Source organism: Pleurodeles waltl, chromosome 8 (genome assembly GCF_031143425.1).
Source record: "Pleurodeles waltl isolate 20211129_DDA chromosome 8, aPleWal1.hap1.20221129, whole genome shotgun sequence".
Lineage (NCBI taxonomy): Eukaryota > Metazoa > Chordata > Amphibia > Caudata > Salamandridae > Pleurodeles > Pleurodeles waltl.
Window position 1 is genome coordinate 394,810,608 of NC_090447.1, and position 27,895 is coordinate 394,838,502.

Consider the following 27,895-nt stretch of genomic DNA (forward strand, 5'->3'; position numbering starts at 1 on the left):
TTCCCTTAATCTTCTTCTTTTTAGGTTTTTCGTGTTTCTCAGATTGCTAATTTTTCTTCCTTGAAATTACTGAGTACAGTCTAACTTCCTCTTCAACGTTCATTCTCCACTGTGCTCTTGATTATCACAAATGGCAGCACAGTTTCTCATTGCTAATTTTGTTCATCTTTGATATTTCCCTATCTGCCTATCATGATCACAGAGTGTTTTTCTCGTAATTTGCTTATAATTCTCAAATTAAATTTCCACTAGCTAGGAAAGCTCAGTAGACCCCCTTTGTCAGTGATCTTGCACTGTTGACAAAGCCATACACATGTGTGTAACCCTCCCACAATAATCATATGGTAAGGCAGTGTACCCTTAGGTGGTGCTTCTTTACGTTCTGAACAGGAATAGCCACATGATCTTTCATTTGACTTCTAATAGCTTAAAAAGTTTCATGATTTCAAAATCAATTTAATAATTTGCAAAAAATGAAATACAATACTTCAGTATTTTGATTTAGTTCAGTAGTGTCAGATATCAGTAAACCCATTTTCTAATCTCAGCACTGTTCAGTACACCAAGAACCAATCACTGCGTAACTCTCCACACAGCTCAATGAATCTCAGCCCAGTGTTTCACACTAACCAACCAATACCAGCACTGCACAATATGGCGCAACAACGTGCTCCCTGTAGTGGTTCACCCTCATTTAGAATTTCATTGTATTTATGCAAATCATACATTCTAATAACTAAGAAACATAGAATAGCGGTTTTTGTCGGTCTCTTCTGAAGAAAATGAAGAATAATTAAGCAATCTGAAATTGTATGTTTCTATACCTTCCGACTTTTCAAACAAAGAGGGTCATTCTGACCCTGGCGGCCGGTGACCGCCAGGGTCACCGACCACGGGAGCACCGCCAACAGGCTGGCGGTGCTCCCGAGGGCATTCTGACCGCGGCGGTTCAGCCGCGGTCAGAAAGGGTAAACCGGCGGTCTCCCGCCGGTTTACCGCTGCCCCAATGAATCCTCCATGGCGGCGGGCATGGGGATTCAGACACCCCCTACCGCCATCCTGTTCATGGCGGGAAACCCGCCATGAACAGGATGGCGGTAGGGGGTGCCGCGGGGCCCCTGGGGGCCCATGCAGTGCCCATGCTAAGAGGGCCCCGCAAAGTATTTCAGTGTCTGCTTTGCAGACACTGAAATACGCGACGGGTGCAACTGCACCCGTCGCACCCCTGCAACTACGCCGGCTCAATTCTGAGCCGGCGTCCTCGTTGCAGGGGCATTTCTGCTGGGCCGGCGGGCGCTCTTTTGGAGAGCGCCCGCCGGCCCAGCGGAAATGTCTGAATGGCCGCCGCGGTCTTTTGACCGCGGTGCGATCATTCGGCGGCGGAACCTTGGCGGACGGCCTCCGCCCTCCGCCAAGGTCTGAATCACCCCCAAAGAGTTTTGACTCACACCAATAAAATCTCAACCAGATCAATGCAGTGTCACCTTTGCTCATCAGGTTCCACCAACACCCACCAAAATTAGTACAATCACAACAAATTGTTCCTGTCCCTCTCTCAAAAGTGCAGTTAGCAATGTCTCTTGACCTGCACCACAAATCATTGGCAGACAAGAATACCATAAATCAACTCTTGGACTATTTCTTAGTCTGATATACTCTTTAACTTCTCCAACAAAAGAGCATAAGCATCAGCATTCATAAGCACAATTGTAGAGGGAAACAGCCTTTACAAGAAAGGCTAAACCCTGCTTGTCATTACCACGGAGGTTTAAACATGCATAGGGCACTATAGCGCATGCCATTACCATTCATCCCTTTACAATAAATATGCCTTTACCACGCATACCATTACAATAAATTTTGAGGTGTAGGCATGAATGGTAAAGGCATATTCGTTGTAAAGGTCGCCACTAGGTAGTTATACTTAGGACTTACTTTCTACAGAAAAACAGTTTTTGCTTGCCTATACCTTTGGCGTCTCTTGACGAATCTTCACAATTTTTTTTTTTTATTTGACAGTTGTGTGAGCTGCTGTCAGGAAAGTTTCGGGGTGATCCTTGAATGGGAGCCAAGATAAAGAGGAGCCAAAACTACTGGACAGAATTACACCAAATTTGGCAGAGTGGTAGTTCTTGGTCCAGAAAGAGCCCTTTTCATCATTTGGTGTAAATCTGTTCAGTAGTTTTTGAGAAATTAAAGGAAATCTAAATGTGTATATATTAAGGGAGGCAAAGGATTGACGACCCCTCCCTATCTCAGGCTGAGATCTGATTGGCTGTCAACACTTCAATGAGGAAGTGTTGACAGCCATGTTGGGACGAGTCCCATACAAAAATGTAAAAAAGAAAAAGAAAAGGGGCCAGGGTACAGATACCCAGACCCCTTAGCTCTGGTGGTGGGGTCCCAGAGCATTTTTTTACAATTATTGATGGAAGTCACGGTGGATCCCCTGAGCTCCTTAAAATAAAAACAAAAACAAAGTGCGGGCTCCTGCATTTCATTTTCTTTGAAGCCCCTGGGTGGGCCAAGTCCCAGGGGCATAGTTTCAAAGTAACGGGGGCCACCCAACTCCCCCATAGCCCTGGGGACAACCACCTCCCCAGAGTTATGTTGAGAATATGTGCGGGGAGCCGCACCCCAGGGACAACCACCTCTCTGGGGCAAAACATTTTTATTCTGTTGGTGAGGCCTGTCCTTCTCCCCCGTAGCCCCTGGGACCATTACCTCCCCAGGGCTATATTAAATATAATTACGGGGGGTCCGTTTAGGACCCTGTTAGCCCTGAGGACCACCACTTCCCTGAACTCTTGTTGTTGAATGGGGGCTATGCAGCCACCCTCGAGGAGCCACTGGTGGCCTTGAGTACCTCCACCCCCCAGGGCTGCCTCCTGCTATGCCCAGTAGTGCTCACCCCTGGGACATAGCTATTTGCTGTGGCTTGGCTGCAGCTTTGACAGCTGCAGCCAAGTCACAGCAAACACTCCAGTTTCTGACAGTGGGACCTGTCAAGCAGTTCCCACTGTCAAAAAGCTGAGTTTTCATCTCTGTTCCCTGCACACAGATATGCGTGCAGCTCACATAGATGAAAGCAGTGCTCCAGCAACTAGGTAGCTGCTGTTAAAAGCAGCTGCATGCTTGCTGGAGCAATGGGACCATGGAGTAGGCATTGAGGCTCCCCCTGCAGTCCCAGATAGCCCATAAACGTCTAAAAAAATATTTGTTTAAATCTGTAGCTCAAATGTGAAGGTTATATACCTTCACACTGAGCATTAAGAGTTCAAGTCCAGGTGTTTCCGTAGTAATTTCCCTCCTTTATTTATTTTTTTAAGATTCAAATGTTTAAGGCTCTGAAAGATGATCTTACTCTTTTTAGTTGACAAATAAAATTTTCTTTTCAATTTGTGCAGAAATTTCTCATTCTAAATATATCATCCATCAATGACTAATAAGCTCTCTATTTCTCTCCGTCTCACTCTCTTTCTTGCTCACTCTCACTCTTTCGATCTCTCTCTCTCTCTCTCTCATTCAATATTTTTTTCCCACTCACACACCCAGTCACACCCTTACGCAGCCATTCACAGACCCACTCAGACATTCACGCACCACTCAAAGACCCACTCAGACCCAGGTGCGCCCATTCACAGCCCCACTCAGACCCTCACACACCCACTCACACACCCTCATAGACCTTGATGTACCCACTCACACCATGGGCAGTGCAGGGTTCGGTGGTAAGGGGGGTTGGCTGCAGGGTCTGGCCAGGCCCTGTGGCCAACTGCTGGGCAGTAGTTGGAATAACGTATAGTATTGAAAATTACTAAACCTTAAAAAAATCATAGAAATTCACTGAAAAAAACAAAGGTTACAGGGACCTTATAGTTAGGAAATAGAATAAAAAAAAAAAATAGAAATTCACTTAAAAAACTAAAGGTTACAGAGACGTTATAGTTAGGCTCACATTTTAAACATGCAAAACTATCGAAATTCACCTGTTATAGTTAGAGTTATTTCAAGTAACTATAACATGTGCACTAAGGTAACTATAACCTGTGCCCTCGCCATGAACTGCTGACTACCCTACTAATTACCACACTCATGACATCTTTGATAACTTCACTGATAAAATCACTGTAATATTTCCAGTAACATTTTTGATGAACAAACTGCATTGCAAAGGCGCGAGTTGTAGTTACCTTAGGGCACAAGTTTTTGTTACATGCAATAACTCTAACTATAACTGGTAAATTTCTATGGTTTAGTACATTTAAGATGTGAGCCTAACTATAAAGTCCTTGTAACCTTTGTTTTTTTAAGTGAATGAGGTATGAGTGTGTGTGGTTGTGTGAATGATGTCATCAGTGACATCATCAATGATGTCATTTGAGATGGCAATTATGTCATCAGTGATGTCACTGACCATGTCATGATTGAGGTATGTGAGATCATAAGCAGTGCATTACAGGGGAGCAGGTTATAGTTAGCTCCGGTGACTATAACTGCTGAATTTCACTGGTTTTGTATAAGTGAAATGTGAGCTTAACTATAACTTCCCTTTAATCTTAGTTTTTTTCAGTGAATGTCTAAGGTATTTAAATATTCTATTTCCTAACTATAAAATTATCTGTAACCTTTTTCCCTTTCACTGAATTTCTGATGATTTTGATAATCTATTTTTTAACAATAACGTCCCTGTAACTTTTGGTTTTTTTTTGTATATTTAAATTGTATTCTGTAACTATAATCTGTCTGGTTTTAAAATGGTTGTATGACTGCTTGTATAGGTTGGTGAGTGGAAGTATGAGTATGTGTATAGGTCTGTCAGTGAGTGGGGATATGTTTTGTTGGGCTGTGAATGAGTGTATAATTCTCTGAGTAGGTCTGTGAGTGAGTGCATGAGTCTGTCAGTGGGTCTGTAATTGGGTGCATGAGTCTGACTTGCTGTGTGTGTGAATCCATGAGTCTCTGGGTAGGTCTGTGAAAGGGTGCATCATTGTCTCAGTGGCTATATCAGTGGATGCGTCTATGTATGACTGGGTCTGTGATTGGGTGTTAGTGTCTGAGTGTGTCTCTGAGTGAATGGATACACATCTGAGTAGGACTGTGAGTGGGTGTGTGAGTCTTTGAGTGGGCCTATGAGTGGGTGTGTCAGTGTCTGAGTAGGTTTGTGAGTCGATATGTTAGGGTCTAAGTGGGTCTGCAGTGGGTGTATGAGTGCCTGAGTGGATCTGTGAATGGGTGTGCGAGTGGCTGAGTGAATATGTGAATGGGTGCATGAGTCTCTGAGTGGGTCTGTGAGTAGGAGCTTCAGTATCTGAGTAGGTGTGTGAGTGGGTGTGGAAATGTTTGAGTAGGTCTGGAAGTAGGTGCATGAGTGTATGAATGGGCCTGTAGGTGGACATGTGAGGGTTTCAGTGGGTATGTGACTAGAAATGAGTCTCTGAGTGGGTCTATAAGTGGGCACATGTGTCTAAATGGGTGTGTGGGTGCATGTATGAGTGTCCCAGTGGGGCTGAGTGGGTGGGTGAGTGAATGAGTGTATGAGTTTTTTTTTACTGTTTGAGTGAGTGAGTTTGTGATTGAGTGCATGTGTGAGAGAGTAGATGTTGTACCATGGCTCTACTAACTTAACTTTAGTCATGGGCTTTTTGACTTTGTTGAAGTTATGAAGGATGTTCCATATAGTACAGTTAAAGTCTAACTTTATGAGTATGGGGACGGCCAGGTGGGGTAAATAGGTTTTGGCTGAACAGATGCTCAGTTGCATATTACCAAAACATTTTTTAAAATATAAATTTCACAATGACACCATTGCTTGTAATGACGTCATACGTTGCGATACATTGGCCCATATTTATACTTTTTGATGCACAACTGCGCCAACACAGTTGTGCGTCAAAAATTTTACCGCCGGCTAACGCCATTCCAATGCGCCATGTGGGCGCCTTATTAATGAAATGACGTTAGCCGGCGCTGCGGACTGGTGTGCGCAAAAAAAAATGACTCACACCAGGCAGCGCCGGCGTATGGGAAAATGGGGGTTGTGCGTCAAAAAATGGTGCACGTCAGGTCTGAGGCAAAATTCAGGCCTCAAACCGGGTTTGTGCCATTTTTTTTTACGCCCAACCTCCATTGACATGACTCCTGTCTTAGCAAAGACAGGAGTCATGCCCCCTTGCCCAATGGCCATGCCCAGGGGACTTATGTCCCCTGGGCATGGTCATTGGGCATAGTGGCATGTAGGGGGGCCCAAATCAGGCCCCCTTATGTCACAAAACAGAATTGCAAAAAAATACTTACCCGAACTTACCTTTACTTCCCTGGGATGGGTCCTTCCATCCTTGGGTGTCCTCCTGGGGTGGGCAAGGGTGGCAGGGGGTGTCCCTGGGGGCAGGGGAGGGCACCTCTCAGCTCCTTCCAAGCCCACAGGTCCCTTAACGCCTGCCCTGACCCAGGCGCTAAAAAACAGCGCACATCAGGCTGTACGCCGTTTTTTAAGGCCCACCCCCTCCTGTGCGTCAAAATGATGTCAGAGTATAAATAAGGGGCACAGGCCTTAAAGTCATTTTTTGGAAGGGAACGCCTACCTTGCATATAATTAAGGCAAGGCTGGTTCCCCCTTCCAAAAAATGACGCACATGGTGGAATTTTGACGCCCGCGGGGTCGGACGTCAAAGTATAAATATGGGGCAGGGTTTGCGACGATTGTGTGTCAAAAATGTTGACGCACATTTGGCGCAAACAGAGTATAAATATGCCCCATAGTTTCCGATGATGCGGTCAATCGTAACTATAGATTGTTTTTAAAAGTGTGATACACATATTTTAATTAGGACTTGACACCAGTAGTTTATTAATCTAATGTGCTAATCATAATTCTGTAACTAATTTTATTATAAAACACTATAAAAGTATATTTCAGTTTTCGCGACGATGCTGGTATTTGTGGTGGCGCCGGTGTTGATGACAAGCATGTAACCTGGAAACAAAGAGATGTGATTGGAGGAGACACTTTTCATTCACCTCAAAGGGAAGTTCCCACTTGTTTTTTTCTTCTTAAAGATTCCACTTGCTGTTAAGATCATTCTTGGAGCTCTCCTGTATGTTAAAGTGCAGAACAGTGCTGAATTCTTTTCTTTTGTCATTTTTAGTTTTAAAAAATGGCACCAGGGAGAAGTGAATAGGAGGAGGAAGTCTGTCAAGAGGATGAGGAGCAGGAGTTACCAGCTAGATGCGAAGACTTTCCAGGTGAGCAAGCACTGGCTAAAATACAAAGCATAGCCTGAGCTATTTTCATCATACCACCAGGTGAATTAAAAACAGTGGCAAAATTGGTGAAGTGCACATTGTGTAATAAAACTCTTTCGAGGAGCAGTGGCAAGAATTATTCATGTGGCACAAAGTCTATACTCTACCACTTGAAAACTTATCATAAAAGTCCTTTTAGAAAGGGCGAGAAAGAGACAAATGGGGACCAATCATCCACCTCCAGGGCTGCACCACCTGTGGCTGGCCAGAGAGTGCCAAGAGAAGTGGAGAAACAGAGGCCAGTAATGTCACCAGAGTTAAGGAGAGTTGGTACTTATTGCCTTAACTGTAACACCACCCTCACGGCTGGTGAGCAGCGTGTTGGTGTTATTTTGAATGCACCAAGGCTACACACCTGTTAACTTATGTTACGCCTTGTTGCTATTTTATTTCACAAATAATACAAAGAAAATACATAAAGTTAAAAAAAATGTTATTTTCAGAACCGCCTTTCATTGTTAAAAGGAAACCAAGCTGTATGCTTGTGTTTATGTAAGAAAGGCTGCATGTATGGATGACTAAATAAGTGTATGAGTGTGTCTGGGTAAGTGCCTGAGTGCATGTATGAGTGAGTGATTGAGTGCATGAGTGGTGCATCAGTGAGTGAAAGAGATTATGGGTGCATGTATGGGTGAGTGAGTCAGTGCATGAGTGGCTGAATGGGTGATCGACTGAGTGTGTGAGTGCATGTATTGGTAAGTCAGTATATGAGTGCATGTATGGGGAGTGAGTGCGCACATGAATGGCTCTATGGGTTAATGAGTGGGTACATGAGTGCATGTATGGGAATATTAGTGAGTGAGTGCTTGAGAGGTCCATGGATGACTGAAAGAGTGTATGAGTTTATGTGTCTGAGTGAGTGATTGCATGAGTGCGTGTATGGGTGAGTGAGTGCAAGAGTACATGCATGAGGGGGGGTTGATTGGGAGAAAATGGCGGCCAGCTAGTGTGCGGGCCGCGGGAGGATCCCTGGGCCAGTTTTTGACTTTTTTTCGGCGCCAGGAAAATAAGGTTCAGAAAAGCGGCAGCTTCTTTTTTTTTCTCTTCCTTACCGGAATCCTATTGTGAGGGGCCGAGGTGGAGAGGGTGCGGCACAGGGAGAGCCTGAATCAGGCGGTGCTGGCTCTATGGTCCCGGGCAGAGCGAGAGCTCCAGCGCGGCAGGGGAGCAGTAGCGAGGATCCCCCTCTGGGGGAGAGGCGGCAGAGGCAGCACAAGTCGCGGTGTCTCCCTAGAAGCTGGTGACTCTACCGGAAACTTACATCCCTGGCTGGCAGAGGAGACAGGCAGGAAAGGTCATGTGCCCCCCCAAATGTAGGACTGCCTCATTTAGGCTCGTGCATGGATAAACAGAGAGGAAAAAAAATAATTATATCGGAATGCACGGCCCTAGGGGGTTGAGTAAAAGGACAGGAGGGGTGGCAGGAATACGTAAACCTGGCATAGCATACTCTCTGAGGAGCGGCAAGAGAATTTTGGGATCTAAGGGAGAAGACCTGAATACTGAGGGAGACTTTTTTGACCAAGAGAGTCAAATCAGGCGCAATGATAGAAGGAGTCGAAAGTTCCTCCCAAGTTTAAAAGGAGGGAATTTATTGAGTAAAGAGCGCAGGATTACTCCCTCTTTAAAAACATATTTCAGAGTCTTACCCAGTACCCTAAGCATGGAGGGGAGTGAGTCTGGACAATGGGGAGTACAGGAAGATGGGGCAACTCGAATTGGGCAAATTCAATGTATCCCAAATACAGGGAGTGCAGAATTATTAGGCAAGTTGTATTTTTGAGGATTAATTTTATTATTGAACAACAACCATGTTCTCAATGAACCCCAAAAACTCATTAATATCAAAGCTGAATATTTTTGGAAGTAGTTTTTAGTTTGTTTTTAGTTTTAGCTATGTTAGGGGGATATCTGTGTGTGCAGGTGACTATTACTGTGCATAATTATTAGGCAACTTAACAAAAAAAAAATATATACCCATTTCAATTATTTATTATTACCAGTGAAACCAATATAACATCTCAACATTCACAAATATACATTTCTGACATTCAAAAACAAAAGAAAAACAAATCAGTGACCAATATAGCCACCTTTCTTTGCAAGGACACTCAAAAGCCTGCCATCCATGGATTCTGTCAGTGTTTTGATCTGTTCACCATCAACATTGCGTGCAGCAGCAACCACAGCCTCCCAGACACTGTTCAGAGAGGTGTACTGTTTTCCCTCCTTGTAAATCTCACATTTGATGATGGACCACAGGTTCTCAATGGGGTTCAGATCAGGTGAACAAGGAGGCCATGTCATTAGATTTCCTTCTTTTATACCCTTTCTTGCCAGCCACGCTGTGGAGTACTTGGACGCGTGTGATGGAGCATTGTCCTGCATGAAAATCATGTTTTTCTTGAAGGATGCAGACTTCTTCCTGTACCACTGCTTGAAGAAGGTGTCTTCCAGGAACTGGCAGTAGGACTGGGAGTTGAGCTTGACTCCATCCTCAACCCGAAAAGGCCCCACAAGCTCATCTTTGATGATACCAGCCCAAACCAGTACTCCACCTCCACCTTGCTGGCGTCTGAGTCAGACTGGAGCTCTCTGCCCTTTACCAATCCAGCCACGGGCCCATCCATCTGGCCCATCAAGACTCACTCTCATTTCATCAGTCCATAAAACCTTAGAAAAATCAGTCTTGAGATATTTCTTGGCCCAGTCTTGACGTTTCAGCTTGTGTGTCTTGTTCAGTGGTGGTCGTCTTTCAGCCTTTCTTACCTTGGCCATGTCTCTGAGTATTGCACACCTTGTGCTTTTGGGCACTCCAGTGATGTTGCAGCTCTGAAATATGGCCAAACTGGTGGCAAGTGGCATTGTGGCAGCTGCACGCTTGACTTTTCTCAGTTCATGGGCAGTTATTTTGCGCCTTGGTTTTTCCACACGCTTCTTGCGACCCTGTTGACTATTTTGAATGAAACGCTTGATTGTTCGATGATCACGCTTCAGAAGCTTTGCAATTTTAGGAGTGCTGCATCCCTCTGCAAGATATCTCACTATTTTTGACTTTTCTGAGCCTGTCAAGTCCTTCTTTTGACCCATTTTGCCAAAGGAAAGGAAGTTGCCTAATAATTATGCACACCTGATATAGGGTGTTGATGTCATTAGACCACACCCCTTCTCATTACAGAGATGCACATCACCTAATATGCTTAATTGGTAGTAGGCTTTCGAGCCTATACAGCTTGGAGTAAGACAACATGCATAAAGAGGATGATGTGGTCAAAATACTCATTTGCCTAATAATTCTGCACTCCCTGTATGTTTCAAGTTCTGGAAGGAGCAGATGGGGGCGAGTTGGATGTTCCTGGACCCCCAGGGCAGGGAGCGGTAGTCCATTGTACCAATGGGGCGCAGAATGGAGGATCGCAGGATCTGGTACAGATAATCAGCAGCTCGGCTTGGATTTGGGACATCAGCTGGTGGATCAGAGATGCGAGGTTCCTCTGAGAATTCCTCCCCGGGGTATAGAAGGGCATGAGCGGGTTTTGGCAGAGGACCCCCTGGAGCAATCTATAACAGGAATGCTGATAGCACTTTCCCTGGAGGTCAAGGGCGGTTCTGAAACCTCGAATGCTAACCAAAAGGAGATAAGAGGTTTGTGTGAGACTCTTGGAGAGAAGATAGATGAATTGGCAGGTAGGACGGCCACCCTGGAGGAGGAAGTTGGAGATTTGAGGACGGCAGTGGAGAAAAACAAGGCACAAATACAGAGTTTAAGAACAGGGGAAGAAAGTGTCTTGCCGAAGTTGGAATCTCTGGAGAACAATCAAAGAAGGAATAATCTGAGGTTCTTAAAGGTACCAGAAGGTATGGCGGGGGGGGGACTTGAAAGGGTTCATAGTTCACCTGATCAAACAAGAAGTGCAGGTTGAAGATACGGAAGAAGCCATCGCAAGAGATATTCAAAGGGTGCACAGGGACCCATTTCGGAAATTGCCCAATAAGGATAAGCCCAGGAAAATCCTGGTTTGTTTTCAGACTTATGCGATTAAGGAGCGTATCCTGTCTGCCGCATTAAAAAAGAGGTTGTTAATGGTGGAGGGCATGAACTTTGAGATCAGGTCGGATTTATCAAGTGTGACCTTAAATAAGCAATGGGAACTGGGGAGAAGAATTGAGGTTTTAAAGGGGCTTGGAGCGACCGCCCAATTAAAATTCCCAGCCATGTTGAAGGTAATGGCGAGCAACAAAATGTATAATTTTAGAGATTGTGAAGAGGTAGATGAGCTGATCAAGACTTTGGAAAAAAGAGACTACGGTAGGGGGGATGTGAATTTCCTTTTCCTTCTTTTCCTTTCTTCACAATTAAAATCCACGGGTCTGGGGGGTCCTCCTGAGGCGTTTTCGCCTAGATTAGGAATAGGGTGGGTTCTCCCAGGGAGTAGGGGGAGGGGATGGAGGTGGGGGTTAGATCAGGGGTGGTGGGGGGATGGTGGGGGTAATAACAGGGTGGGGAGCATGGGGGAAAAATAAAAAAAATATGTCCTCATTCAGTAGATTTCTTTGTGGTTTAGACGATGGGTGAGAATGAGTTGAGACTTCTGTCCTGTAATATTAATGGTCTCCGGGTAGTAAAGAGGCAAAAGAGATTATTTCAATTTTTTAGGAATGAACAATTTAATGTGTTACTTCTGCAGGAAACGCATCTCTCCAATGAAGAGTGTATTGAGGTATTTAGACCATGTAGGTGGTTACAGCAGATCTCGAGTACTACTCAGGCCGGGGGAAGTAAAGTGGTGGCTATTATAATTAAAAATCACCCTAAGATTTCCTTCCAGTGTGGACCAGTCTATAAGGCCGGAAGGTGGATTATCGGAAAACTGGTAGCGTTTGATTCGACGTTTACTTTGGTGGCATATTATGGGCCTAACAAAGATGACCCTGCACCTTCGGAGGACCTATTTCGACAGTTGATTCAATTTTCAGATCCAATAATATGGATGGGAGACTTTAATGTTGTATTGAGTTATCAACTTGACAGATCCTCTGGTAGTAGGTCGATATTTAATCAAAAGATGCACTCCCGGCTTCTAATTGTGATGTCGCAGTTGGGCTTACATGATGAATGGAGGGAAAGGATGGGATTAAAACGGGGGTACACATACAATAATAAAAAATACAGGCACCAATCAAGAATAGATTATGCTTTGGTAAATGAGCGGATAAGAGACTGCGTAGGGGAAATAGTTTATGTCGGAGTCCACCCATCGAATCACTCTGCAGTCAGTTTGAGTATTCGGTTAAAAGGTAGAGTAGCCCAGGATAGATGGACCTTAGATAGAACCTTATAATTGCATAGTTGCAGGATTACGAGCAGATGCAGAGGAGTTTTTCAAGTTTAATGTGGGGTCATCGTCACTTGCAATGGTATGGGATACTTTTAAGGCCTTCCTGAGAGGTAGATTGTTAAGAGCGGCCTGGGTTAAAAGGAAAGAGTATAAGGAAGAAATTAATCTGTTGGAAGAGCGCATACAACAAGTGGAGCGGGAGCTGATAGATCTAGCTCTGGAAGAAGAGGAAAAAATTGGGAAACTGGCTAAACTACATCAAAAGTTAAGGTATGAAATTTTAGCAGTGGTGGATAAAAGGATTAAGGAAAGGTGTGTGGCAAATAGAGCTGCCCACTTTGAGTATGGGAAGAATTGTGGGAAATTGTTGGCCTGGAAAATAAGGACAAATCTAGGCAGGAATAACGTGGTTAGGATTCAGGATAAAGAGTCAGGTCTAATTTCTAACAGTAATGACGAGATCCGGGAAATCTTTCGAAATCACTTTAGGGAGCTGTATACAGAAGACTTAGAAGTGTCACCAGAGAAAGTTAATAAATGGTTGAGGGATCTGGACTTAGGGGCACTGGAGGAGGAGGATAATAAAGTTCTGAATGATCCTATTGGGCAAGAAGAAGTGGAGCAGTGCATGCAGACAGGGAAGCTGGCGAAAGCCCCAGGGCCTGATGGATTACTCTTTGAGATTTACAGAGCTCTAGGAGGTAGTATAACAACATTCCTAACTGGATTATGTAATAACATTTTATTGGAAAGGGGTATTTGTCCCCCTTCTTGGAAGGAGGCCATTATTACCCTGATTTTAAAACCAGGAAAGGACCCCAAAATGTATGATTCGTATAGGCCGATCTCCCTATTAAATTGTGACTATAAAGTATTTACAAAAGTGCTGGCAAGGAGACTGGGGGGAGCTTTAGGTAAATTGATTCAGGAAGACCAAAAAGGTTTTATAAAAAGGGAGATGCATGCAAGAGTTGACTCAGTGTCTGATAGGCTCCATAGATATAGCTAAAGTATACAAGGCACCATTGGCCTTAGTGATGATCGATGCCACAAAAGCCTTTGACAGAGTCAATTGGGTGTATTTGGGTATCCTCTGTGAGGCTTTTAATTTGGGAGAGAAATTTACAAGGGCATTGCAGATAATATATCAGAATGCGGAGGCAAAAATCTTGGTCAATGGTGCTTTACCGCGCCCCTTTAAAATTGGGAGGGGAACTAGACAGGGTTGTCCATTATCACCATTGTTATTTAACATGTATATTGAATCGTTGGCTTGCAAGATTAGAAGTGAACAGAAGATAATCCCGTTCGGTGGTGGGGTTTGGAGTAGGAAAATTGCTTTGTATGCAGACGACCTGATGGTATATACAGCGAATCTACAACAAACCTTACCGGTTCTGGAAGAACTGACAAGGGAATTAGGGGAAATTGCTGGATATGCGGTTAATAAGGAAAAAACTGAAGTTATGACCTGGAATATGTGAGTGGAGAGTGATTTAATTAAGAAGCAATTGAAATATTTGGGCATTGTGATCACACCAGATATAGACATAATAGCAGAGGTTAATTTTATGAGAGTTATGTCAGATGTCAGCAAATTAATGAAGATTTGGGCCAATCTGCCTCTTACTATTTATGGGAGGGTTAATTTAGTGAAGATGACGATATTACCAAAGCTATTATTTATTTTCAACGCGGTCCCTTTGAAATATAAGAAAGAATGGTTGGGTAAATTACAAGGTAGAATCAGCAGCTTTATTTGGGCCTCCAAAGGTGTGCGAATTGCATGGAAGAAATTGAGACGAAGGAAGGAAAAGGGAGGATTAGCACTGCCGGATCTTCAATATTATGCCTGGGCGGTCTTTATAAAGAACATGAGGGGGGCATTGAATGCGCCAAAGATGTCAGAGCTGGGGCAGGTCCTTAAAGTTATGATGGAATCCAATTATGATACACAGTCAGGGTTCCTCTAATAATTTGGAGATCCCAAATACTTCAAAAAGGTGAGGTTTAAAATATTGCAGGACTCCGCTAACATTTGGTATGACCTAAGGAGGACTATCAAATTACCATTTTATAGTAAATATGCGCCTCTTTGGGATGCTCTGGGCTCACCGGAATGGACAAGAGACATTTTGGCTAAACCTTTGAAGGAGGCTGGGCTGGTGCAATGGGGACAGCTTTGTATTGACGGGGAGTTACTCCCCTATGAGGACCTTAATATAAAGGTAGATGGATCTCTTTCCAAATTTTAATACTTGCAAATATGGAGTTGGGTGAGGAGCGTCAAGGAGGAGGTGGGTGGTTCTAATGAATTGGAAGAGTTATTACATCAACACTCCGTGGGAAAGAAAGAAGTTGCAAGATGGTATTAGACATTGATTGAAACGGTGGATGGAGAATTTCGCTTGCCTGAAGAAATCTGGGGAGAATGCTTGCCAGGAGTACAGATAAGAGAATTATGGCAAGTATCTATTACATTATTGTATTCTACAGTCAAACCTGCCTGTCTAAGACGAAATCATTTGTTTTCCATTCACAGGGCCTTCTGGTCCCCAGGGAAACTATCTAAACTGATGGAAGGAACCCCGGTTAGCTGCAAAAAGTGTGGCATGGATCTAGCAGGCGACATTCATATGTTTTGGGAGTGTCCCCAGCTCTGTTTGTTCTGAAAAGAGGTTGGTGAGATAGTGAACACAATTATACCTTTAGAGTACCAGGTAAGTCTCTCCTTAGTTATTTTCGGTTGCCAATTAGATTCCAGGAAAGAAACAAAGGATAATGCCAAATTACTTTTCTATATGATGCTGTTAGCAAGGCAGGAGATATGTAAGAAATGGATAAGTGCTTCCCCCCGACGGTGTTAGAGTGGAAGGACTCACTAATATATAATTTAACTTTAGATGTAAGGGATAAAGAAGCAAATAAGAAGTACATATTTTGGGACCCATTGAAAAGATGGTTGGAATCGCAAGAATGAGGTTTGTCCTGTGATTATGCCAAGGCAGCTTTGAAGGTGGGCCGGTAAGGCCTTGCTAATCAGAGATGCGGGCTGTCCTGGACAGGAGTCTCTAGGGGGAGATTGATTTATTGTTTTTTGAACTGATCTCCCTCGTCCAGAGCCTGGACAAGTGAATGAGGACAAAAGAAAAAGAGTACATGCATGAGTGGTGTATGGGTGATTAAGTGAGTGCATGTAATGGTAAGTGACTGAGTGTATGACTGTGTGTATGTGTGAGTAAGTAAGTGCATAAGTGGTGTACGGGTGATTGACTGAGTGAATAAATGCACGTATGGGTGAGTAAGTGGGTGCATTAATGGCTTTATGGATGAGTGAGTGGGCACATGAGTGCATGTATGGTGACTGAGTGAATGCTTGAGTGGTGCATGGATGACTGAAGGAGTGTATGAATGTGTGTATTAGTGAGTCAGTGAGTGTATTACTGCATGTATGGGTGAGTGACTGAGTGCAGGACTGAGCCTATAAGTTGGTGAGTGTATGAGTGGTGTATGGGTGATTGAGCGAGGGCGCGAGTGCATTAATTGGTAATTGACTGACTATATGGCTGCACGTATGTGTGAGTAAGTGAGTGTATGAGTGATGTATGGGTGATTGAGTGTATAAGTGCATGTATAGGTGAATAAGTGCGTGCATGTATGAGTGATTGAGTGGGTGCATGTATGGCTCGATGGGTTAGTGAGTTGGGAGATGAGTGAATGTTTGGGTAAGTGGGTCAATGAGTGAGAGGTACATGGGTGACTGAAAAAGTGTATGTGTGCATGTATGGGTGAGCGAGTGGGCGTATGAGTGCATGTATGGGTGAGTGAGTGACTGCAAGAGTGTGTGTTATGAGTGTGTGAATGAGTGTATGAATAGTGGATGGGTGAGTGAGTGGGTGTGTCAGTCACTGTATGGGTGAGGGAGTAGGTGTTTGAGTGAGTGTATGTGTGCATGCGGGGTTGTATGTGTGATTAAGTAAGTGCATGAGTGCATGTATGGGGTAAGTGAATGAGAGTATGTGTGAGTAAGTCAGTGTGTGGTGTATCGGTGATTGAGTGCAGGGGTGCATGTATGGGTGAGTAAGTGAGTGCACAAGTGCATGTTTGGGTAAGTAAGTGGGTGAATGAATGGCTCTATGGATGAGTGAGTGGGCACATGAATGCATGCATGGTGGCTGAGCTGAGTGAATGCTTGAGTGGTGCATGGGTGACTGAAAGAGTGTACGAATGTGTGTAGTGGTGAGTGAGTGAGTGCATGTATGAGTGAGTGACTGAGTGCAGGACTGAGCCTATGAGTGGGCGAGTGTATGAGTGGTATACAGGTGATTGAGTGAGGGCATGAGTGCATGAATTGGTAACTGACTGATTATATGCCTGCATGTATGCGTGAGTAAGTGAGTAAGTGAGTGGTGTATGGATGATAGACTGCGTGTATAAGTGCATGTGTGGGTGAATGAGTGAGTGCACGTATGAGTGAATGAGGGGGTGCATGTATGGCTCTATGGGTTAGTGAGTTGGTAGAAGAGAGAATGTATGGGTGAGTGAGTCAATGCGTGAGTGGTAGATGGGTGACTGAAAAAAGCATATGCATGCATGTATGGGTCAGTGAGGGCATCAGTGCATGTATGGAAAGTGAGTGAATGCTGTATGGGTGACTGACTGAGTGTATGTATGTGTGAGAAAGTGAGTACATGAGTGCATGTATGGGTGAGTGAGTGACTGCATGAGCATTTTTATGAGTGAGTGAACGAGTGTATGAATAGTGGATGGGTCAGTGAGTGGGTGTGTGAGTAGCTGTCTTGGTGAGTGAGTGGGTGTGTCAGTGGCTGTATGGGTGAGGGAGTAGGTGTGTGAGTCAGTGTATGTGTGAAAGTGTGGGTGTGTGAGGGGCTGTATAGGGTGTATTAATGGTTGTGTGAGTAGCTTTATGGAAGAGTGATTGCATGTGTGACTGGATCTATGGGTGAGTGAGTGCTAGTGTGAGTGGCTGTATGGGTGAATGAGTGCTACTGTGAGTAACTGCATGAGTGAGTGGGTGTTTGAATGGCTATATTAGTGACTGAGTGACTGTGAGTGTTTGTGTGAACGAGTAAGAGGGTGCTTGAGTAGTGATTGTGTGTGTGTGGCTGTTTGAGAGAGTCAGTGATTGTGTAAGTGGCTGTGTAGGTGAGTGAATGGTTGTGGCAGTAACTGTGTGGGTGAGTGAATGGTTGTATGACTGCCCGTATGGGGGAGTGAGTGTGTGTCTCACTGGTTCTACAGGTGAATGAGTGTTAGTGTCAGTAATTGCATGGGTGAGTGAGCGTGGCATGTGAATGGCTGTATGACTGAGTGAGTGAGTGACTGTGTGAGTGCTTGTATGGGTAAGTGAGAGTGTGCATGAGTGGCTGTACAGGTGACTTAGTCCCTGCACGAGTGGCTCTTTGATTAAGTGAGTGGATGTGTGAGTGGATCTATGGAAAAGTGAATGTTAGTATGAGTGGCTGTATGGGTGACTCAGTGCTGGTGTGAGCTGCTGTATGGATAAGTTACTAAGTGTGTGAGGGCTTGTATGCATCAGTGGGTGCATGAGTGCATGGGTGGGTAATTGACTGGGTGTATGACTGCATGTATTTGTGAGTAAGTGAATGCATGAGTGGTGAATTGGAGATGGACTGAGTGTATGAATGCATGTATGAGTGAGTGCATGTATGGGTGAGTGAGTGGGTGAATGAATGGCTCTATGTGTGATTCAATCAATCAATCAAGGAATTTGTAATGTGCATTACTCACCCGTAATGGTTTCAAGGCGCTGAGCTGGGGGGGAGGTGCTGCTACTGCTCGAACAGCCAGGCCTTGAGAAGTGTCCTGAAGGTAAGGATATCTTTGGTCTGATGCAGGTGGGTGGGAAGAATGTTCCACGTCTTGGCAGCGGGGTGTGAGAATGATCTGCCGTCGGTTGTAGTTCTGCGGATGCGTTGGACGATTTCGAAGGCAATGTTGGTGGAGTGGAGTTGCCGAGTCGGGTGTAGAAGGAGAGCCATCGGGTTGAGTTATTCTGGTCAGGTGTGTTGCAGTGCTTTGTGAGCATGGGTGAGGAGTTTGAAAGTGATTCTCTTGTTGACGGGGAGCCAGTGAAGACCTTTCAGATGGCCTGTGATGTGGCAGTGGTTGGGGATGTCCAGGATGAGACATTTGGAGGTGTTCTGGATGTTTTACAGCCTCTTCTGGAATTTGGCTGTGGTTCCTGCATAGAGGGCATTGCCGTAGTCCAGTTTACTGTTTATGAGGGCTTGGGTGACTGTTCTTCTGGTTTCAGTGGGGATCCATTTGTAGATTTTTCGAAGCATGGGGAGGGTGTTAAAGCAGGAGGAGGAGATGGCGTTGTCTTGCTAGGTCATGGATAATGCAGACTCCAAGATGAATCCTAGGTTGCGTGCGTGTTGGGTGGGAGGGGGGCGGATCCGAGAGTTGCAGGCAACCAGGAGGCATCCCATGTGGAGGAGGTGGAGCCAAAGATGAGGACTTCCGTCTTGTTGGAATTGAGTTTGAGGAATCTGTTCTTCATCCATTCAGCAGTGGCCTTCATTCCTTCATGGAGGTTGGTCTTGGTGGAGTCCTTGGTGAGGGAGAGGATCAGCTGGGTGTCGTCGGGGTATGAGATGATGTTGAGGTTGTAGGATTGGGCAATGTTAGCGAGCGGGGCCACATGGACGTTGAAGAGGGTCGGGCTGAGGGACAAACTCTGGAGTACTACGCAGATGATTTTGGTGGCTTCGGAACAGGATGGGGGTAGGCAGACTCTCTGGGTTCTGCTGGTGAGAAAGGAGGTGATCCAGTCCAGTGCTCTGTCGCGGATTCCTGCATTGCTGAGGCGTGTGCATAGGGTGTGGTGGCAGACGGTGTTGAACGCAGCTGAGAGGTCCAGGAGGATGAGGGCTACGGATTCGGCATTGTCCAGTGTGGTTCTGGTGATGTCGGCGATGAGGGCAGTTTTGGTACTATGGTTACTGCACAATCCAGATTGGGAAGGATCCAGAGTGCAGTTCTTCTTGAGGAAGTGGGTTAGTTGTCTGTTGACAGCCTTCTCGATTACTTTTGCTGGGTAGAGGAGCAGGGAGATAGGCCGGAAGTTCTTGAGGTCCTTTGGGTCAGCCTTGGGTTTTTTGAGGAGGGTGTTGATCTCGGTGTCTTTCCAGCTCTCTGGGAAGGTGGCAGACTCGAAGGAGCTGTTGATGATCTTCCGTAGTTGATTGATTGGGAACATGAGTGCATGTGTGGGTGAGTGAATGGGTGCGTGAGTAGTGCATTGTGGACTTAAAGAGTGTATGACCATGGGTGAGTGAGTGAGTTAGTGAGTGCATGAGTGCCCATGAGTGCATGAATGGGTGAGTGAATGAGTGTGTGAGTGGTGCATGTCTGACTTGAAGAGTGTATGAGTGTGTGTGTATAGGTGAGTGAGTGCACGAGTGCATGCATGAGCAAGCGATTGAGTGCCTGAGTGCATCTATTGGTAAGTGACTGAGTGCATGAGTGGTATATGGGATTACTGAGTGACTGTATGTGTGAGGTTTGGGTGATTAACTGAGTGCATGAGTGATTGGTTAGGTGAGTGAGTTACTATTTCCTAACTATAACATCTTTGTAAACTTCAGCATTTTTGGTGAATTTCTAAGTTTTTTTAACATTATTTAAAATGCAATGTGCAATAGTTGTTGGGGCAGGAGAGGAGTTTAAGGCGGGGCCTAGCCTGGCATTGTGCAGTCCTCATCTACGGTTCTAGTCACATAATAAAGATTACTATAATATGATGTAGTATTCGGTCTTTAAACACTGTCCATGGATATCCCTAAGCAATTTGTTTATGGTTTTATGTTAGTATTTAATATTCAAAGTTTACACATACACTATTGAAAAACAAGAAGAAGATAAAGATATGTTAGTTTTTAATCTGCAAAGTTACACATGCATAACAATACACATTGCTTATATAGTAGGACTATATTACAATGTAGTAAAAATAACATTTTCACTCATTTACTGTTCTTAGCTTTTCTACTTCTTCACCTAAAACAATATTTTGTATAACGCATCTTTGAAACAGTAGGGAAAAAAGAATCAATGGATTCTTTAAAAAAAACCTGCACAGTTGTTCAATACAAATAAGTGATAGTTGGCATTCCATTCACTACAATTCATGTGTTCAAGTGTTTTTTTCTACACTTATTATACTAATCTAAACACCCATATCGTGAAAGTCTTACTTTTATTATTACATCTGGTAAAATATCACAAATAAATATGAATCACTGTGCAATTTCAGAGATCCTTTTGAAAACACCATGCCGGGTAGACCAAATGATGTCTAAACTGGCAATGATACATGTACGGAAAATCCCACAATTAGGACATTGAAGTTTGGTTGGAGAAACAAAAGAAGACAATTTTGTGGTTTTGAAGGCAGTTTTTGGTTTCAAGTAAAGATTTTTGTTAATGGAGTATGTCTGTCCAGTTTCAGACTTTAATTAAAGAGTCTTGTATTGAGTTGTAATATTAACTTCTTTCTGGAACATAAAAGGACTCTTGATTTTTGAAGGTCTTTTTCTAAAAACATTATCCTTAATTGGCCAAATAATGTCTAAAAAATAGGTGAACTACGTGTGGGTAAAAATCATAGGCCACTTCTTTAACCTGAATTCTTTCTTAGAACTTCAGTTGAACAACGAAAAGATACGTGTTCGGTAGTTTGAATGGAAGTTTTGTTTGTATTTTAGGTTGATGTTGTTGCATTCTGTCCATCCATTTTAACTCCTTAAACAGACAGTTTACAGTGAGGTTGTATTAACTCCTTCATGGAAGATGATAGCCAAAGTAGTAAAAGTTTTTCCAGAAAGTCATATTTGCCCAGCTTTGAAGGTAGTAACCGGAGTATCAAATTTGGAACCATCAGCTCTGCATTATTGTACCATAACTGTAAGGTGTTTTCCAGTTGTTTGTACAAACAATGTAGACACAACGTCTGATCTGCAGGTAGGACATGTTATATTTTGGTTAACATTTCTGAACAATTTGACAAAAGGCACAGTTTTAGAATCTGGTAATGTTAAGTAGAGAAATCAGTTCAGAATTGATTACAGAGTTAGATGCGAAAAAGTAGTCTTCACAGTCATGGTTCCATTTGTAACTGACCCCAAATAAATCATCAACATTTACTTCTTCTTGTTCTACGAATTCAAGGATGACCATGATAAATGCTTGTGCATCTTATTGAGTGTGGAGAGTAAATATTATTGATTCAGTATATGTATCGAAAAGATGTTGTATTCCTGAAGCAGAATGTCAATCAATCAATCAATCAATTAGATATTTGCATAGCGGGGCTTATCACCTGGGGGGAAGCTCAAGGCAGTGGTGGGGGCATGGATCAGTTGAAGAGCTAGGTCTTATGGTCCTTCCTGAACTGAACCAGCGAGGGAGACTGCCTGAGGTGAAGCTGCAGCATGTTCCAGATCTGTTATGTAGAAGGATCTTCCTCCAGCTGTGTTCTTCTGGATCCTAGGGGGGGTGGCGAGGGCCAGTTCAGCAGAGCTGAGTTGCCTGGGGGATGTGTAGAAGTAGAGGCGGTGGTGGAGTTAGGAAGATCCGATGTTGTATAGGGCCTTGTAAGAGTGTGTCAGGAGTTTGAAATTGATGCATTTGTTGATGGGGAGCCAGTGTAGGTCTCTCAGGTGGGCAAGATGTTGCTGTGACAGGAGATGTCCAGGATGAGTCTGGCCACGGTGTTCTGTACTCTCTGGAGTCTTGTTTAGAATTTCTTGTTATTGCCCACATAGAGTGCATTGCCATAGCCAAGTTTGCTGCTGATGAGTCTGTCATCCAGTCGGGGACTGCCTTCATTCTGTTATGAAAGTGGCTTTTGGCTGTTGATGGTTTATCAGTGAGGGAAAGAATTAGCTGCGTGTCATCGGTGTATCAGTGGAGGGTGGGGGCTGAGGCGTTGGCATCCGTGGTGTCCAGTGGTAGGGAGTGGCAGAGTGCGGCGGTGAGCTGGGATTCAGTGACCTTTCTCCAGTTCCTGCAGGGGGGGAGTTCCTGCAGGGGGGTCGGTAGACATGGTGACGCTCAGTGGTCTTGGTGAAGGAAAAATGGACGCAGTGGCGGTCAGGCAAGTGAAGTTCAGAAGTAAAAGAGAAGGAGATGTTTTTCCAGCAGAGAAGACAAGGTCAAGGGTATGTCTTGCTGATTGTGGGGGAGGTTGACCAGTTGTTTGAGACCAAAGGTGGTAAAATTCTCCATTAGGGATGAGGTGTTTGGGTCGCTGCAGTTGTCAAGATGAAAGTTGAGGTCACCGAGGAGGATGTAGCACATTGAAGTGAGGGCATGGGGAGTGATGAAGTCAGCCAGGGCTTTGCTGAAAAGGGGGCAGGATCTGGGGTCTGTATATGTGGGTACCACAGAGGGTGGTGTTCGGCTTAGTCTCAATCTGAAAGCGTAGGTGTTCAGCGACGGGAACATTAATGCTGGCCTTGAGGTGGAGTGTGTTTTTGTGGATGATTGTGAAACCTACTCCTGGTCAGTTGAGACAGTCTTTATGGATCATCTTGTAGCTGTCAGGGATGGCAATGGCGATGTTTGAGGGGGCCTGAGGGGGCCATCGGCAGAGCAGCAGAGCAGCAGCGCAGCCACCATTAAGAAGGGGAGGGTGGTGGGATGGGCCGGTCAACTGGAAGGTGAGGGGTGGGAAATACAGCACTGGGAGGGGAGTGGAACCGCAGGGGTGAGCAGCAGCAGGGGAGTGAAGGAAAGTTACAAAAGGAGGCAAAGAGGAAAAGACGTGTGAAAAGGAGTGACAAAGGAGATAAAAGTGGGAAAAAAGAAACAGGCAGACAAAAAGTAAAGAAAGGCAGAAAAGTGGCAGAGACAAAGACAGAATGGCCGATACTAGGCCACCAGGGGTGAGGCACAGGCTGGAGCCTGCGAGTGGAGGAAAGCCTCGAACACAGAGCTGGGCCCGCTCAGAGCGCACAAAGGCAGCAGCAGCAACAGGTGATGCTGCTTGGGGGGTGCAACACAGACACTGATCTCACATCAGTGAGAGTCACCCCTTCACCACATAGCAGCTGCCATTAAGAAGTGGAGGGAGGTGGGAGGGGCTGGTCATGTGGCAGCAGGGAACGCAGCATTGAGAGGGGGCAGGGCCTCAGGAGGGAGTAGTGGCAGAGGAGCGAGGGGAAGCAGCAAAAGGAGGCAAAGAGTGAAAAGCGAGTGAAAAGGAGTGACAAAGGAGAGATAAGTGGAAATCAGATACAGGCAGACAAAAAAGATTGGAAAGGCAGAAAAGCAGCAGAGAGAAAGACAGAATGGCCACCACTAGGCAATCAGAGATGAGACACAGGCAGGAGACTGTGGGTGGAGGAGGGCCTTGAACACAGAGCTGGGCGGGTTCAGAGCACTCAGAGGGCAGCAGCAGCAACAGGTAGTGCTGCATGGGGTAGCGACACAGACACTGTTCAAAGAGTCAGTGACAGTATTACGGTGTATTACACTTCTGTCACCCATTAAATGTTGCAGCAAAATATATAGTGCAGAACACATTATCTGAATTTTGTTCAATTTGATTAACTGCATGTGTTGAATGGAACAGTACATTAATAAAACATTCGCATAGCAATTGACACATGAACTGTTTTCTAAATGGTAACCTACAATTCCACTGTCATTTTCCAGTTTTCTCTATCTAGCATCCTCTGTGTTGTCCTTCTTTCCTTTCTTTTCTTGAGGGTGCAAAGACTGTTTTGTAATCTTCCGGTTTGGACAGATTTTCCATTTCTCATAAACACGGCACTGGCCTAAATGAGGAGCCTATAGTCCTATTAACCGATTGTAGTCTCCTATATAGCTTGTATAAGTACTAACCTTCTCATCGAAGTCAATCAAAAACAAACCGGACAATCTTCCGATTTGCGACAATGCTACATATGACGTTCCTTCTTTGAATACAGAACTTGCAACATTAACTAAAGCTGCATCTACACTTAAACCTTGTGATTTATATATGGTTACAGCATGTGCTAGAGAGAGTGCGAACTGTTTCTGCTGGATGTATGTCTTTTACAAGTAAAAACCATACAATACTGTTAGAAATGGGGTCTTTGGTTGGCAGTCAGGTTACCTCCTGTTCACGCAAGGACCCTCACTCTAGTCAGGGTAAAGGAGAATCACCCTAGGATAACCCCCGCTCACCCCCTTGGTAGCTTGGCATAAGCAGGAAGGCTTGACTTCAGAGTCTAAGTGTAAAGTATTTGTTTCAACACACGCAGTAACTCAGTGAAAACACTATAAAACGACACAAAACAGGTTTAGAAAAATAGGAAATATTTATCTAAACAAAACAGAGGCAAAAAGTTAGGGGAGACCACGCCAATGGTGCCAAGTCTAACACATGTCCCGCCAGCTGAAAGTGGGAAGCAACTACCCAACCTCATGGGAGTTCTCATCACTAAGGTGGAAGAATCTGGACAGACCATTGGCATGTTCTGTGCCAGGACGGTGGTCTACCGTAAATTCTAAGCCCTGTAGGGAAATGGACCACTTCAATAGTTTCGGATTCTCACACTTCCTCTGTGTTAACCTTCTGAGAGGCCTGTGGACGGTCTGAACCCAGAAGTGAGTAGGGTCTTAGCTTCTTCAGCACCCAGACCACAGCAAAAGCTTCACCCTCTATGGCACTCTACCTACGATCCCTGGGAAGTAACCTCCTGTTAATGAAGGCTAGAGGTTGATCTAGACCCTCTTCATTAAGCTGTGAGAGTACAGCTCCAATACCATTCTCTAAGGCATCTGTTTGCACAACAAACTCCTTGGAGTAGTCAGGTTCCTTCAGCACAGGTGCTGTGCACATGGCAGCCTTTAGAGCATCAAAAGCTGTCTGGCAAGACTCAGTCCAGATCACCTTTCTGGGCTGCTTTTTTGGATGTCAACTAAGTCAAGGGAGCAACAATTGTGCCATACCCCTTGACAAACCTTCTATAGTATCCTGTGAGAGCTAAAAAGGCTGTCATTTCAGTCTGGGTCTTGGGAGGCTTCCAAGCCAGAATGGTATCAATCTTTGGCTGTAGGGGTGCCACCTGACCACTCCCCACCTGATGTCCCAAGTACACCGCAGAACCCTGCCCTATTTGACACTTGCTTGCCTTAATAGTGAGGCCTGCCTTATGCAGGGCCTCAAACACTTTGTAGAGGTGTTGGAAATGTTCCTCCCATGTGGAACTGAAGCCATCAATGTCTTACAGGTAGGCGGCACTGAACTCATCCACCTTAGCCAACACCTGGTTGACCAACCTCTTAAAGGTGGCAGGGCATTTTACATCCTAAATGGCATAACCTTAAATTGAAAGTGCCCATCTGGGGTAGAAAATGCAGACTTCTCCTTGGCCCCCTCAGTCAAGGCAATTTGCCAATACCCAGACGTTAAATCAAACGAGCTGAGGTATTTGGCAGCTCCCAACCAATCTATGAGCTCATCAGCTTGTGGTTTGGGTGCGTGTCAGTTTCAGTGACCGCATTCAGGGCCCGTTAGTCCACCCAGAACCGGACTTCTGGGTTGGCACCAGGAGCAGCATTGTTTGGGACCAAAACCACAGTGCTGGCCCAAGGACTGCTCAATAATCCCTAGGGTTAACATCTTGGATACCTTATCCTTGACGCTAGCCCGACCTTGTGAGTAACCCTGTAAACCTTTTGTTTAATGGGTGTACTGTCTCCGGTGTCTACAACGTGTGCTCACAAGTGTGTGACCCCTGGGATCAAGGAGAACAATGAGGCGAACGGTCCCAACACCTGGCAACAGTCCCTCTGTTGCTCTGCAGTCAGGGAGAGGTTCACTCCCTCCACAGACCCATCTTTCTCTCCTGCAGACAGGAGGTCAGGAAGGTGCTCGCTCTCCTCCTCTACCCCTTCATCTGTCACTAGGAGCATGGACAACTGTGTCCGCTAAAAGTGTGGCTTGAGCTGGTTAACATGCAGGACCCTTAAAGGGTTCCTGGGAGTCTTCAAGTCCACCAGGTAGGTGACTTCATTCTTGCACTCTACCAACTGAAATGGCCCAGTCCACTTGTCCTGGAGTGACCCAGGCCCCATTGATGTCATCACCCACACTCTCTGACCAGATTGGCGATCTGGTCATACCAGCGTTTCATATCTTCCTGGCTTTCTTCTAGGTTCTCCTGTGCAAGACTCCTGATGCCGGCAGTCTGGTTTCTCAGAGCCAGCATGTAACTGAATACATCCTGGGGGTTTACTAGGAGCTTTTTCCAAAGCCTCCTTAACCAGACTTAAAGGTCCCCTCACAGGGTGGCCATAGATCAGCTCAAAAGGACTAAAGCCAAGTCCCTTTTGAGGCACCTTCATGTAATCAAGCAGAAGGCATGTCAAGAGGACGTCCCACTTGTGCCTCAAGGGCTCTGACAGGCCCATGATCATGCCTTTCAAGGTGTGGTTGAATCTCTCAACCACACCATTGCTTTGGGGGTGGTAAGGTGTGGTGAACTTGTAGGTTACCCCACACACCTTCCACAGAGACTTCAAATACATTTATATGAAGTTGGTACCCCTATCAGATATCACTTCCTTGGGTAACCCCATGCGGGTAAAAACTCCCATCAAGGCACGGCCCACCACGGGGGCAGTGATTGATCTTAAAGGAACGGCTTCTGAATACTGGGTGGCATGGTTCACCAAGACCATGATAAACCTGTTGCCTATGGATGTCCTGGGATCCAGACGCCCCACAATGTCAATGCCAACCCTTTCAAAGGGGGTACTGACAAAAGGAAAAGGTTGGAGGGGAGCCTTACATTTCCCCCCACTCTTGCCACTTACCTGACAAGTTGGGCAAGACCTACAATGAGCATAAGAGTGCTTGCACACTTGGGGCCAACAGAAGTGGGTGATAAGCCGCTCAAAGGTCTTGTCTTGCCCCAAATGACCAGCTAAAGGCACGTCATGAGCCAGACCCAGTAGGAAGGCTTTGAAGCACTGGAGTACCACCAGCACACGGGCTGACTCAGGCTCAGGAACATTAGGCTCACTATGTAGGAGGCCATCCTCCCAATAAATCAGATGTGATCCAGGCTCCTTGCCAGACGCCTGATCTGCAGCCGCTTGCAGCAAACCCTCCACAGTAGGCCATGCCTTCTGTGCCTTACAGAATGCTTCCCTGGTGGGCCCCCCTTCCTGCTGCCACTTTGACTACTCAGGGACCTCACCCAGTT